Source organism: Gekko japonicus, unplaced genomic scaffold (assembly GCF_001447785.1).
Source record: "Gekko japonicus isolate JY-2015 unplaced genomic scaffold, Gekko_japonicus_V1.1 scaffold257, whole genome shotgun sequence".
Lineage (NCBI taxonomy): Eukaryota > Metazoa > Chordata > Lepidosauria > Squamata > Gekkonidae > Gekko > Gekko japonicus.
The window spans coordinates 603,059-618,445 of record NW_015171509.1 but is presented as its reverse complement, the minus strand read 5'-3'; the positions used below and the strand labels follow the sequence as shown (position 1 = coordinate 618,445).

Genomic DNA, 15,387 nt, shown 5'->3' with positions numbered 1-15,387 from the left:
CTTTGTTCTGTTACTGCTCACACGTTACCTCATTCGGCTTTTCTGCACCACTGTTTTCTTGCTGTTCTTCCAGAGCTGTTCTTCCAGAGCATTGCACCGTGCTTTCACTTTCTGTGTGCATCGGGTCTTCCAGGAGTCTCCATTTCAGCAAGAATGTGGAAATTCTTTTTTGGGGGGGTCTTGTATTATTGTGGGATCCTTCGCTGGATGTGTGCTGGTGGGGGGGGGAGGCTTGGAGGGAAACATGACCAATGTTATTGTTTGGAAACAAATCAAAGCCCCCCTCCAACAGTCCAACTGAGATGCAGCAGGTTTGGCTTCCAGCTGTGGGCAAAGTCATCCTTACGAAGGACTAGTGCACCAGCAGAGAGGTATTTTTGCAGGGCTGGAAGGAAAGAAGTGGGAGGATGTCCTCTTGCCAGCCCTGGGATCCAGTAGATCACTACAGAGCCTGTGCCAAAGTGTGAACCAGCAGTGGGAAGAGAGCCCATGATCCCTGCCCAAGGATTGTGCCAGGGGGCAGTTGACAGGAGTTGCATACAGCTGAGAGCCAGGCTGGCACAGTGGAGGGGAGGGAGTCTGGAATCACTTAAGCCGCACCAGTTTGAAACTGGGTAAGTCAGCAGAAGGAAGGAGGGTGGGGCACTACAGATTCGATAGTGGGTGCTGCCCCCAGCGCCCCACTGCTGGCTATGGCCCTGATCTTGCCTTAATCCAATCTTAGCGCTAATTGGCCCTTCCTGGCAACATCCTCCTCATCCGCTACCTATATGTCATGGTTAATTAATTCTGTTTCAATGTATCTGAAGAAGTGTGCAAGCACACAAACGTTTATACTCAGAATAAATCTTTGTTGGTCTTATAGGTGCCACTGGACTCAAACTTTGTTCTTCTGCTTCAGACCAACATGGCTACCCTCCTGAATCTACTTTTGCACTCTTTCATGCCAAAGTCTTTCTGTGAGCACAGAAGGCAATCTGCAATCTATGTACCTTATCTAGTTAAAAATGACTTCAATATATCTATAGTTATATAGAATCCAATGGCTGAGTGCTTTCAGAGCAGGATTACTTTTCCCATTCTTCCAATAGATATTAAATTAAATCCTAAAACATAATGATTAAGTTCTATCTAAGCAACTTCTGGCAAAATTCCAGAAAACAGCCCAGAACAGAACTGTAGGCTGAAACCATATGTGCATTTTAAGCACTTTAATAATCACCAGAGAACCTTACTCTGTTTCAGTTAATGCACATTATCACAGGGCACAAGTTTTCAGTCCACTTTTCTAGCAAGTGTTGGAGAAAACATTCCCTCACTATTACTCTGAATGTTGGCCCATTCTTCCCTGCAATCCCATCATGACGGAACTTGTTAAGTATGCAACTCAACAACAAAGTAAGTAACAAGTGATTCAGCTTTATTGAGAACGAGAACTTCCAAACATCACACAGCATCAGACGACACACCACAAACAACAGTGGAGCATAGCTCCTTTTAAACTCTCCCAGGCTGGGGTAGTCACGCTCTCATACAGTTAACATCCAATCATGTTACATAGATAACAACCAATCATTTGACTTCCCTCCAGCACAGACTCTTACATTTCATTGGTGACTGTACATGCTTCAGCCAATGGTGTTGTTCCAGATTAGAATCCGGCTGAGGTTTCAAGATTAACATTACATGTTAATGGTAAATACACAACAATTCCTCCTCCCTAAGATGGAACAATACCCGGACATATGTAGTCCTTCGGATAGGGAGGGGCACACCTTGTTCGGCTTGACCTGCATATAAGTTCTGGCGGTGGAATAGCTTCAGGGGCCCTGAATGGCTCACTGTCCAGTGAGTCTGGCTGGCTTGTTACCAAGGGGTCACCATCTAGAGGGGGACTAAGTCCACACTCTGTTTCTACGGGGGGCTCTGCAACACTCACCTCCTCGACTGGAGGCCCTCGCTGCTTGCCTTCTGGGTGGGGGATCAAGTTAGGTTCGGTGCTGGACTCGAGACTGCAGCCAACCTACCTCTGCCTAAACTGATCTACGTGGCGCCGCAGTTTCCGACCATCTGCAAGCTGTGCCACGTACATACGGGTACCCAGAACGTCACTGATTATGGCGGGAAGCCATAAGTGACCCTCAGCATAATTCCGCACGAACACTTTGTCTCCCTGTTGGAAAGTGCACGGCAATTCTTGGACCTCTGATCTGGGGGGTCTACTTTCTGTCAGATCTGGATGGAGCCAGTCTAACAGAGTTGTTAGCCTGCGTCCCATCAGAAGCTCAGCCGGGCTCCTTCCAGTTGCGGTGCAAGGTGTAATATACTGCCGCAAGACTTCCCTCCAGCAGAGACTCTTACATTTCATTGGTGACTGTACATGCTTCAGCCAATGGTGTTGTTCCAGATTAGAATCCGGCTGAGGTTTCAAGATTAACATTACATGTTAATGGTAAAGACACAACAGAACTGGTCACAGTCTGACAGTGTGTGATCAGCCTATATGCATAACTTCCACATCACCCCATCCCCCATCATCCTCTTCTCTGGTGAATCTGACAAAGCTAGGGGGAAAGGATTTATCAATGCCTTCTCAATGTTTTCTACATTAAACTATTATGCGTGGGTGTACATGCATCCCCCTTTGAAGAAAAGATGGAGCAGCAATGTAATACAGAATAAGAAAGTTGCCAATACTGTAAAAAGGGAATGCAGGTCAGGCTGAACTCTCTGTTTCCATATAATATGGAATACAGAGTTAATCCAATATAAATCCAGATGTGCTAATATTTCCCACTGAACACTAATTTTGACCTATTACAAAATGTTATGAATAGTTCCTAGCAGTAATGAAGTGGTGAAATATTAAGAAATAAGTTTTAAGATTTGGACTATTGCCATCATCTGTCAGTTTTATTTGTGAATTGATGCTGTTTTTAACTTGGTACTGTATTTATTAATTGTTTTAATCCCTGTATTGTTTACGTTATTTGTTAGCTGCCTTGAACCAGCGTGCCCGGCAAGGTGAGATACAAATAGAAACAATCAATAAATAAAATATAGCTTCCTAAACAGCTGGAACCATTTCAATCATATCAGTACATAAAAGCCCCTGAAGAAGATTTACAGTGACAGGCTGAAATCACCATAAGTATGTTGGAAGCCATTTGTTTCAAACACCCTCCCATATGCATGTGTGGTACTGTGGCACACAGGGAGAGAGGATGCAAGCCTTATCCCCGCCTAAGGTTCCCAATCCCCAGGTAATGGCTGGAGACCTTCTGGGATTACAACTGATCTCCAACTGATGAAGATGTTCACCTGAAGAAAATGGCCACTTTGGGAGGTGGACTCTATGGCATTATATCCCACTGAAGTCCCTCCCCTTCTCCAAACCCCACCCTCCTCAGTCTCCACCTCAAAATCTCCCGGAGCTGGAAACCCTATCCCCACCCGATGCCATTCTCCTGACTTGAAATTCATGTGGGCCCAGGGAGCCACTATTTGCCCCACTGTAGAAACATAAGCGTATTGATGGGTTAGAAATGTACTGATGATCTATATGTCAGTTTTCTCAAAAGACTCTTACATTTCATTGGTGACTGTACATGCTTCAGCCAATGGTGTTGTTCCAGATTAGAATCCGGCTGAGGTTTCAAGATTAACATTACATGTTAATGGTAAATACACAACAATTCCTCCTCCCTAAGATGGAACAATACCCGGACATATGTAGTCCTTCGGATAGGGAGGGGCACACCTTGTTCGGCTTGACCTGCATATAAGTTCTGGCGGTGGAATAGCTTCAGGGGCCCTGAATGGCTCACTGTCCAGTGAGTCTGGCTGGCTTGTTACCAAGGGGTCACCATCTAGAGGGGGACTAAGTCCACACTCTGTTTCTACGGGGGGCTCTGCAACACTCACCTCCTCGACTGGAGGCCCTCGCTGCTTGCCTTCTGGGTGGGGGATCAAGTTAGGTTCGGTGCTGGACTCGAGACTGCAGCCAACCTACCTCTGCCTAAACTGATCTACGTGGCGCCGCAGTTTCCGACCATCTGCAAGCTGTGCCACGTACATACGGGTACCCAGAACGTCACTGATTATGGCGGGAAGCCATAAGTGACCCTCAGCATAATTCCGCACGAACACTTTGTCTCCCTGTTGGAAAGTGCACGGCAATTCTTGGACCTCTGATCTGGGGGGTCTACTTTCTGTCAGATCTGGATGGAGCCAGTCTAACAGAGTTGTTAGCCTGCGTCCCATCAGAAGCTCAGCCGGGCTCCTTCCAGTTGCGGTGCAAGGTGTAATATACTGCCGCAAGACTTCCCTCCAGCAGAGACTCTTACATTTCATTGGTGACTGTACATGCTTCAGCCAATGGTGTTGTTCCAGATTAGAATCCGGCTGAGGTTTCAAGATTAACATTACATGTTAATGGTAAAGACACAACAGAACTGGTCACAGTCTGACAGTGTGTGATCAGCCTATATGCATAACTTCCACATCACCCCATCCCCCATCATCCTCTTCTCTGGTGAATCTGACAAAGCTAGGGGGAAAGGATTTATCAATGCCTTCTCAATGTTTTCCCCCTTTGAAGAAAAGATGGAGCAGCAATGTAATACAGAATAAGAAAGTTGCCAATACTGTAAAAAGGGAATGCAGGTCAGGCTGAACTCTCTGTTTCCATATAATATGGAATACAGAGTTAATCCAATATAAATCCAGATGTGCTAATATTTCCCACTGAACACTAATTTTGACCTATTACAAAATGTTATGAATAGTTCCTAGCAGTAATGAAGTGGTGAAATATTAAGAAATAAGTTTTAAGATTTGGACTATTGCCATCATCTGTCAGTTTTATTTGTGAATTGATGCTGTTTTTAACTTGGTACTGTATTTATTAATTGTTTTAATCCCTGTATTGTTTACGTTATTTGTTAGCTGCCTTGAACCAGCGTGCCCGGCAAGGTGAGATACAAATAGAAACAATCAATAAATAAAATATAGCTTCCTAAACAGCTGGAACCATTTCAATCATATCAGTACATAAAAGCCCCTGAAGAAGATTTACAGTGACAGGCTGAAATCACCATAAGTATGTTGGAAGCCATTTGTTTCAAACACCCTCCCATATGCATGTGTGGTACTGTGGCACACAGGGAGAGAGGATGCAAGCCTTATCCCCGCCTAAGGTTCCCAATCCCCAGGTAATGGCTGGAGACCTTCTGGGATTACAACTGATCTCCAACTGATGAAGATGTTCACCTGAAGAAAATGGCCACTTTGGGAGGTGGACTCTATGGCATTATATCCCACTGAAGTCCCTCCCCTTCTCCAAACCCCACCCTCCTCAGTCTCCACCTCAAAATCTCCCGGAGCTGGAAACCCTATCCCCACCCGATGCCATTCTCCTGACTTGAAATTCATGTGGGCCCAGGGAGCCACTATTTGCCCCACTGTAGAAACATAAGCGTATTGATGGGTTAGAAATGTACTGATGATCTATATGTCAGTTTTCTCAAAAGGGCAAACGGTGGCTCCACAGAACTATTTCAGATAAGGAAAGAAGCACTAAGCCAAGCAGACAAGCCTTTTGCCTTTGCATGGCAGAGTTTCAATTCAAATTAAGTGCCAACATGTACTCACAGCAGATATATGGTTTGACAGGACCTGGAAACAATGTAACTTGTAGTTAGCCTCAACTTGGGAGACAATATGGGAAAATTGCCTAGGTTTTTTTTATCCCCATTGGCTACTACTCTATATTACTCCTTCATATGGGAACCAATAATGTTTCAAGGAAAAAAACTGGAAAAAAATAGCGAAGACTATAAAATACAGCTGGTGAGAATAAAGAATACAAAGCCCCACCTAGTCTCAGTAGTCCTCCACCACAGAAAGAACAAGATATACTCTAGGGGTAAACAGATTAGTTGCAGAAACAACAAAACATCATAAGGGGTTTAGCAGTTAGTGAGACTGAAGTGAAATTTAAAATTATATCCACATCAGTTTAATAATTTAAAAGAACTGTCACACTATCTATAATGACCACTAACAATGGTTTTTGTTAAATAAATGTTACCCACCAGCCTGAGGCACAGGGATTGAAATGAGAATGGTGAATACAGACTATCTGTATCTTGCCTATATTTTAAACAGAAATGACTCAGACAACCCAGAATTTTTACTTTTTCAGCTGACTGTAACAATACATTTTAGTTTTAATGTTCCTTCCTTATTGTGATCCACTGTGTCAAAGAAAGTGATTTTTGCTACCTAAGATTTTGATAAGGTTCTGTCCTCCTTCAAACCACATACCTGCTAGGGATCCCAGCCCCCATTGGGGGCAGGGGATCCCCTGATTTGGTGGGCTCCTTCCTGACACCAGCAAGCTGGCCAGCAGGGGAAGCCCTGCCCACAAATGCACACTCCCCCAACCAATTTTGGGGTAAACCAGAAGCACTTCTCCAACATGATGATGTCACTTCCAGATGACATCATCATGCCAAGGATACCAGGGGGTGATGCTCTGCTTTTGGGGTAAAATGGTTTTGGGGTCAAATTTACCATAGAGTTTTGCCCAAAAAGCAGAGCATCGCCCCCGGTGACATCATCACGTCCCAGGGGGAGCCTTCCAGTTTGACTGGAAGTTGCTCTGCACAACTTCCAGTTTCCCTGATGTGCCCCAGGAGCCCCCCACAAGCCAGATGAGTACACCTGGCAACCCTAATACTTGCTTCTGGGATATCAGTAACTATCACTACTGGACACAGGATGTTGGGGTAAGCTGTACTTTAGTAACACTCCTTCTGCCCCCAAGCATTTTCCCTCTGCTCTGATCAAGCGGATTGCAATATGCATTGTACCTCTGCATTCCTTTACAAGAATTCTTTACAACACCCCCCACTTTCTGACTCTGATAAAAAAGACTCAGATATCTCCATTCCCACTCATGTATGACAAAGGGAGGTTTCACTCTTGAAAGCTTATACTCTGAAACTCTTCTTGGTCTCTGAGGTGCTCCTGGACTCAAATCTAGCACTTCTTGAAGGGTTGAATGCTTCCGCTCACAGTCAAAATCCGACTGAAGTCTGACTGGCTATCGAGCTGCAGTTTTGCTTCCGTGTGTGTCATGACTCATTTGTTGGAGCCACCCAGTGCTTCTTTGGTTTCTGGAAAAATTTCCTACCGTAGAACACTTTGTTGAGACCGTTCTGTGCATCTGGTACCCATCTGCAACATTAGGAATGACGCACTCTAGAACTTTACCCAAACTCTCTGTATTACATATGAATGCTCTTTAAGTGGGAGAAAATTCAGAAGGAAAAAAGCCTGTTCTCAATAGCGGAGGTTTTACCTTTGCTTTAGAAGCCAACTCAAGTGTCATGTGGGAAGACAGCCTATTAATTTATTAAACTTTGCCAGGGTTAGTGAAACCCTGCTATAACTTACTTGATAAAGTGAAAAGAAAAATAAATTAGAGCTTTTTATACATTAGCATTACTAGAATGGATTCATTCTGGGTTAGATCCAATAACTGTTTTCAAGGGAGCCAAATTTCACCAATCCTCCCTTCCACTCCAAAGCTCCACTTTGCGCCCACACTGTTCCTGAGGGTCATCAGGAGCCATGTTTCAGGGAGCTCAGTAGGAAGCAGGAAAGTTCCATTCCATCAGCAGAGCTCCACTGATGGTACCTTGGAGCCAATCCAATGTGTTTTTTACAGTTTTGCTGGCAGGAAATGACTCCATTGTAGTGGTATATGGTAGATGTATGATTTAATACTGTTACCTCCATTCCCAGAACAAAATGTTCTTTAAATATTAACATCGTATTGCAAATATATAGGTGATGTTGTGAAACCACGCAAAACATTAAAATATGAGTTATGGAGCTCTGCAAATCTCACTCATAAAACTTTAATCTCTCCTTGAATGAATAAAGCAAGGATTTGCCTTGCCCACCTAAATAAGTATTGGAACAATTTCTCAGTTTATTACAGATAGAGTATAGAAATGTTCCCATTCACATTGGTAATGCGTGCGGCATAAATGTCATAAAGTTCTATGGCCAAGCTATCTACAGGGTGACATGGTACAACCATTTTGTAAAGGTATTCTATTCATTAACTTCAAGGAGTGTTTCATGTTTTCAATCTTGTGTCTTTTAACCTTTAACAAAATCAAAACACAAAAAGCTGCCTTTTTATGTACACTGTTGATGGCCACTACAACATTTTTGCCTACATTTAGATGTCTTTCAGAAATTACTACTAATAATAGTTATGCTGTTATGCTGACAACTTAACAATATTATTTGTGAATGATATTATTAAGTTACCACCATAAAAATTAATACAAATACAGATATAAATCATATAAAGTTCAGCCAGATATCAACACATTGTAGCCTTACTGTGGATATTAGATACATTAATCTCTTTTCAGCTTCAGTCACTGTGAAATATTACTCAGGACAGGAGTAAGGTTCCCAGTGTCCTCCGCCACTGCAGCCAGGCCTGGAGAGGTTTCTGGTGTCCTCTGCCACTGGGCCTGGAGAGGTTCCCAGAGTCCTCCACCACCACGGCTGGGTCTGGAGAGATTACCAGAGTCCTCCACTGCCATGGCCGGGCCCAGAGCAGCTCATAAGAACATAAGAAACACCAATGTTGGATCAGGCCAAAGGCCCATCCAGTCCAACACTCTGTGTCACACAGTGGCCAGAAATACCAGGTTCCATCAGGAGGTCCACCAGTGGGGCCAGGACATTAGAAACCCTCCCATTGTTGACCCCCCCCCCAAGCACCAAGAAGACAGAGCATCACTTGCCCCAGAGCCCCTATCTATACCTTGTGGCTAATAGCCACTGATGGACCTCTGCTCCATATGCTTATCTAATTCCCTTTTGAAGCTGTCCATGCTTGTAGGCGCCACCACTTCCTGTGGCAGTAAATTCCATGTATTAATCACTCCCCGTGGCAGCCGCCACCAACTTCACAGTGAGTGCATTGTCTGTGTATGAGCAGACAATGCTTTTTTAATTTTGGGGGAATCTACTCCCCCAATGTATTTTCTTTAACATTTCAAGGCTTTTTGCAAATCTGGGAGAGTCCCCAAGTTTCCAGAAAAATCTGTTCAGCATCAGTGTAGCCCCAATCCGCAGATTTCATTATTAGATATATAGATTCAACAGTTTGGGACAGTTCGCTATGTTCTGCTTAATGGTCACAATGGCTTTAAAGATATGGCTGTCCAAAAAGACAAGGCCCCAAATGTTTCCTAGCTTCCAAATATCAATACATAATTATTCATACACACAGCTAGTTAACACAATGAATAAACTGGAAATCCCAGACTTACAGTAGGAAGATGTGATCATACATACAATGTAACATGCAATGCAGAGTGTGGGATCTGGAAGAATGAATGCCTGATCCTCATGATTATTCCGTATGAGAAAATAAAAATCCTAATGGTTCAGGGCAAGTTGTACAGTAATATCTTAGTAGAAGTTAATTATATTTTCTAAAGGCTCGCACTCTAGTCCTGTTCACGTATTACAGTGAGTACACATACATCCACCTGACTGTACATACATACTTCTGTTTATAAGAAAGAGCTGCCCTGAGTTAATTTTGCAAATGAAACTGAGAACTCATAATGTACAGTTTATATCACTTCAGCTGTATATGCTTTGATTGTGACATGAGAATTGCTTAGTGCACATACAAAGGAAGAGGAGGAGAAGACTGGATTTATACCCCACCCTTCACTTGGAGTCTCAGAGTGGCTTACAAACTCCTTCCCTTTCCCACCCCACAACATACACCCTGTGAGTTAGGTGGGGCTGAGAGAGCTCTGAGAGAATTGCTATTGGGAGCTCTCAGAGAACTTTGGCTGATCCAAGGTCACCCAGCAGCTGCATGTGGAGGAGTGTGGAATCAAACCCGGTTCTACAGATTAGAGTCCATGCTTTTAACCATTACACCAAACTGGCTCAAGTGTACACTGGACACAGATTGTACATATGCTCACCAGTGTTTATGAACAGGGTTTTTTGTTTATGGGGGAAGCCAAGAGAAAGTGTATCCAAAAACAAAAAAGTCAAACTCCTCATAGAGATATCCTTATTACTATTATCCTCCACATGCAAGGCACAGGGCTAAAATCTTAAACACCTCCAAATCTGCCCTAATTTTATTCTCATCCCAGGGCACAAACAGTCTGCATTCTCATTCTCCCTCCATTACTAACAGCGGTGCTTTCCATCCCACCAGTTCAGAATGAGCTAAGAGTATGGGTGCTGAAGAGGGAGAATTTAAAGCCCCCACCCCAACTAAGTATGGAGTACAAATAATTTTAAGCTTGGAAACAGTTCATTCAGCCACTCTTCTTGTGCAGGGCAAATACTCTTCTTCCAAGTAAGAAATATTTTTTTCTTCACCCCCTGCATAAGAAAATATTTTTCACATATCTGAGATAAACAAACATTAGCTAAAACCAAGAAGGTGGCAACCAAATGTTTGGCTGCCTGATTCAAATGTGAAATGGCCACAGTGCTCTATCTCCTCTGCCCTTCTTCTCAGGTTTTCTTCTCTGTTATCTACCTTTGCATCAGGTTCCTGTTCTCAGGACCAAACTACATGCTAGTGTTTTTAAAGAATTGGGTCCGCCTTCCCTAGGCCCAACTCAAGTTCCCAGCAGCTTCACAGCCATTGCAGGAAATGGCTTCTAAAAACATGCACACAGAAGAGCCCAGAACACCACTGCGGGGGAGGGGTCCTGCTTCCCCCGCCCCAAGCTGTTTCCCTGTGCAGAAACAGTGCTGAGAGTTAGTTCCCTTTTTTTGCTGCTCCATGTGCACAGAATACTCCACGTGGAGCAACAAAAATGGGGAAAATTTCCCCAGAGCTGTTTCCACCTGGGAAAATGGCTTGGGAGGAAAGGCAGAAGCAAGCCCATTTGGATGCTACTTTTTAAAGTAGCCATTCCCCACAGCTGCTGTTTAGGTAAAGGAAACTTGGACCTGACTCTTTAAAGATACTATGGGTACGTTCAGATGCGTCATTTGATCTGGTGTCATGACAGTTCAGCAATGGATTTTATATGCACGAACAAACAGTCAACATCTGCCTCCCATCCCCAGCTGTTGGTTTCGGGCTCAAAACCGCTTTAGCCCGAAGTATTTTGTTACCAGGTCCCAAAGGGGTGTTTTCTCAGCTCTCCCGTTTAAAGCCGTATTTTCCCCCTGTGTGATTGCTCCTCCTGTGTCAAGCCATTTCTGGTTTAAACCCCCTCCCCGCTCGAAAGCTGCCCGAGGCTTCCGCTTTTCACCCCTTTTTTTAGCATCAGCAGTGCGCGCATAGGCAGAGCTCCGCTACTGTGTTTAGAAAACCGACATTTAAACGGTCACTTGTTTTAGAGTTTAGATGAGTTCAGGATCTCACGGAGGCCAGTTTTGGGTCAAACGTTTAAAGGGAAGTCTTTTGTTGGAGGGGTTGGATTGATTCGCCCTGGTGGTTCTACGCATGTGCCATGGTAGTTTCACCCCCCCCATTCTATGGATGAGCGCCTATGCGCATGTGCAAACTGCGAAAAAAATTAAAAACCACCAACACACGATCCTGCGCGTCGGTAGTGTAGACGACGGGGAGCAACGTAACTCTGCTTGACTCTAGACTTGAATAATGTGCTTAATACAGCCCATCTAATACCTATCCTAGGATCACCTGCACTGCACAGCCTCATCCCCTATAGCTCCTCTAGACCTCCTTCTACCTCCTGAGTCTCCTCCATCTCCCCACTGACTTCTGCCCTCCTCCTCTTACCATCGTCCACAATAGCAACTCTCACTTCAGTCTCTGCAGGACTAATGTTCTTTCACAGTCTGTAGAAGGGGAAAGAGCACACCTGTATAACCACAACAGTGCTATCCACACCTGCAGGAGCAGAGAGAGGCCACCAGGGAAAGTGTAAGAAAAGAGGGTAGGGCAGAGGCACAACTCACCGAGGGGACATTTTCACACTGCTAATTGGATTCCTTCGCCATTTGGTTTCCCTGTGCTTTGAACTATCAGATATTAATGGTACTTCATTTTTAGCTGAAATTTCCAGGTGCATATTACTAAACATATCTCCTCCCTGCACTGCAACATGTTGTTTCTTTTTCATTCACGGTCTTCCATGCCACTCACATTCTGTTTTTTTGTCCCTTAGGAAGCACCCTTTACAGGAGTAGAAATGCTCCACTCAAGGGGCTTACCTATGCATGTCATTAATGTATATTAGCAGAAAGGAAGTTTATACAACAACATTTACAAAGCTGAGTGAGACTCACTCACAGCCCCACCATCATCTATCTAGAAGGTTGTTCTTTTGTTGCCTTCTGCCAAGTTAGCCCTCCCATGGTGGCTCCACAATTAAACAAGGCCCGATTTTAACATGAGGGCTGGTGATGTAAGAGAGGTACTATGTGTGCTTTGCATGGGATCAGGGTCTCATTGCAACTTGTGATGCAATACTTAACTAGCATGCCATCGACACCCCATCCACACAACCTATGGATTCCTAGTGTACCCACTAAGCACATATAGCTGCTTTGCATAGCTACAGCATAGGCTGACAGCCAGCATCATGTACTGCTTAAGGTGTCAAACCAGCCCCATAGCCAGGAATTTTTTGGGGGAGGGGGGGAGTCAGGGCATCAGGGTGCTAATTAAATTAAATGTTGAAGAGGGCTGACTTCAGAGGAGCACTCAGGCTGCTGCAGGGTGGACAAGACTGCTGGTGAGCTGTGCCTGGCTGCCCCCTCCCCGGTGTGGCACCCCTTGGTGAGCCCTGGGGAAAATGAATGCTAAAAGAGATCAAGTGGGGAGAGATCACACCTGCCCTCCCCCAGCTGTTTAACATTCTCCAAGGCCTGACCCAACCCTTAACCCACCTGCCCCTGCCCCTTCAAAGCTATTAACATTCAAGGTATTTAAAAGCAAAGCACCAATCCATAATTAGTGTTCAGAAGGCGGAAGTTAGGGAAGGGGGAAAAACATGTCAGTCACCAGCACCAGCCAGTGCTTCCCGTAGACCCCAGCAGGTGCTTCACTCCGCCCTCCACAGCCGTCACCTGGGGGAAAATGGGAGAAGGCGGTGGCGGCATCTTCAGTTTGCCCACCCCTGCCAGCCATGGCCGGCCTGACTTTGCTGACTTTGGCCAGGAAATCAGCCATCCTCCAATTGGCACCCCCTCGAAAAAGGACCTGGGTGGGTGGGCAAAGAAAGCAGTAGGTGCTCAGGTGCGCAGTGGCTGGAGGAGCTGGGAACACACCTTCAGACATGCATCTGAGTGCCTGGAAGGTGCATCCACCACTACTGGAGTGGGGGCACTGCAGAATTGAAAGTGGGCACCGCCCCATGTGCCCCACCACTGGCTACGACCCTGTATCAGACTACAATCTGGGATTTCCAAGTCTGAATGCCCACACTGCTAAGGAAGCTTACTGGGTTAGCCTGAGCCAGTCACACATAGGGTTCCCAGCTTCGGGCTGGGAAATACCTGGATATTTTGGAAGAAGAACCTGGGGAGGATGAAGTTTGGGAAGTGGAGGGTATAATGCCACAGAGTCCACCCTCACAAAGAGCCATTTTATCCAGGAGAAGTGATCTTGGTCATCTGGAGATCAACTGTTGTAGCAGGAGATCTCCAGGAGCCACCTGGAGGTTAGCAACCCTAGCCACACACCCTCAGTCTAACCTACCACACAGGGCTGTTGTGAGAATAAAATGGAGAAGGGGAGAATGTTGTAAGTTACTTTGGGTCCTCACTGGAGAGAAAGGGGGGTATAAATGAAATAGAAACATTAACAGTTTAAACAAGATCCTGAGCCCATGCAAAGTCTTGGGCCTCAGCCACATCACATTTAAATCACACCTTAGCCCTTGTTCCTTAACAAGCTCACCTTGGAAGAAAAGGGGATGGTGGGAACACAAATGTCCCAAACTTTATTTTTTATAATTACAATGATTTAAACTACTAACTTAAATTGAATATTGTTCACTACAAGATGCCCTATAAACCTATCAAGCTGCTACATCTGCAGTCCATCTCCTGCTTAGGCTGCATATTTACCTAAAAGACATTAGAAAGGGGTTTTCAGAACTGCTCTGTCAACACAAGCACAAATGCTCTGTCAAGCCATAAGTATTCAACAGCTGCTACCAGTGAATAATTATCTCAAATAACAATGCTTTTAAGATGGTATTTGCAAAACATTTATTTAGGTTTCAGAAGAGATGGATCTGCAAGCCTAGCTTCTTCCCAGATAATAAGCGCTAGCCTATTTGTTTCTTTGAACCAAGGCACTGGTTTACTATTCTTGCTTTCAACTGTTTTTAAATGATTCATTTCCCTTCTCTGGCAGCACCAATATAGCAAACTAGTATTTAAATTCAGTTGTTGGTGTCTCTCCGTTACAGAACAAGAAGTTTAACACAGCTGAAATAATAATCTTAATTATCCTTGCGTTCAAGGGGGGGGACATGCAGATCTTCATTTCGTATTAGAGCACTACAGATGGTGAATTTTTCAATACTGCCTCCTACATATGCAAAGAAAGAGGCAACAGCAACCCAGGGAGGAGTAGTTCCACCACTTACAGCTCCTTCCAGCAATACAGCGTGGGAAGGCATAGAAGATGGGAGAGTCTCTAGCAGCAGCGTGGCTCAATCGGGGTTTTGAGGCACCACCAGCTCAGCAGGCTAACCCAAGTTTGAATGCAAAAGGATGCATTCCACCACCACCACCCAGCTCAGGTAGAAACAAAAGGTACCAGGTGCTGATGATGCCTCCTGATCTCTCCACAAACGCGGCCCCCCCTCTACAATTTGCTACCTCTTCTACAATTTGCCCCCCTCTCCAATCTGCTACCCCTTCTACCCTCTGCCTAACCCTATTCAAGAATCGAGCCTGCTTTCCCTTACAGTTGCCCTCCTGCAAGCCAAAGAATCCTCCTCCCCCTTGCTCTACAGAAGCATTTACTTCCCCCTGTATGCTACAGGGCTTGCCCTACTTTGGCACGCTCACCTCCCCGCTCTGTCTAGGAATGTATCGTCTGCCTGCCAGTGCTCTCTCTGCCTTGTCCGCTGCTCTCCTCCTCATCCACGGGACTAGACAGGCGTTTGCCCCCTCCAATCTGCCCCCTGCACCGGCCTGCCTCATGACAGCCAGCCTGATCCAGCCCTGCCTCGTTCCGCCCTCCCTGGCTTGCCCAGGACCGACCCTACCCGCAGCATTCTGTCTAGGAATTTCTGCGTGGAGAACGCGCGCTGCGCCTGGACAGACCCAACCAAGGCTGGTCTGCCCGCACCCCACTACCCTGCACCCGCC

At 45.2% G+C, this 15,387-nt stretch overlaps 1 protein-coding gene across 1 annotated transcript in view; it reads right to left on the bottom strand.

Moving 5' to 3' along the window:
* CAMK4 (calcium/calmodulin-dependent protein kinase IV) overlaps positions 1-15,387 on the bottom strand; it is a 111,082-nt gene that overhangs the window by 95,201 nt on the left and 494 nt on the right. The window lies entirely within an intron of this gene.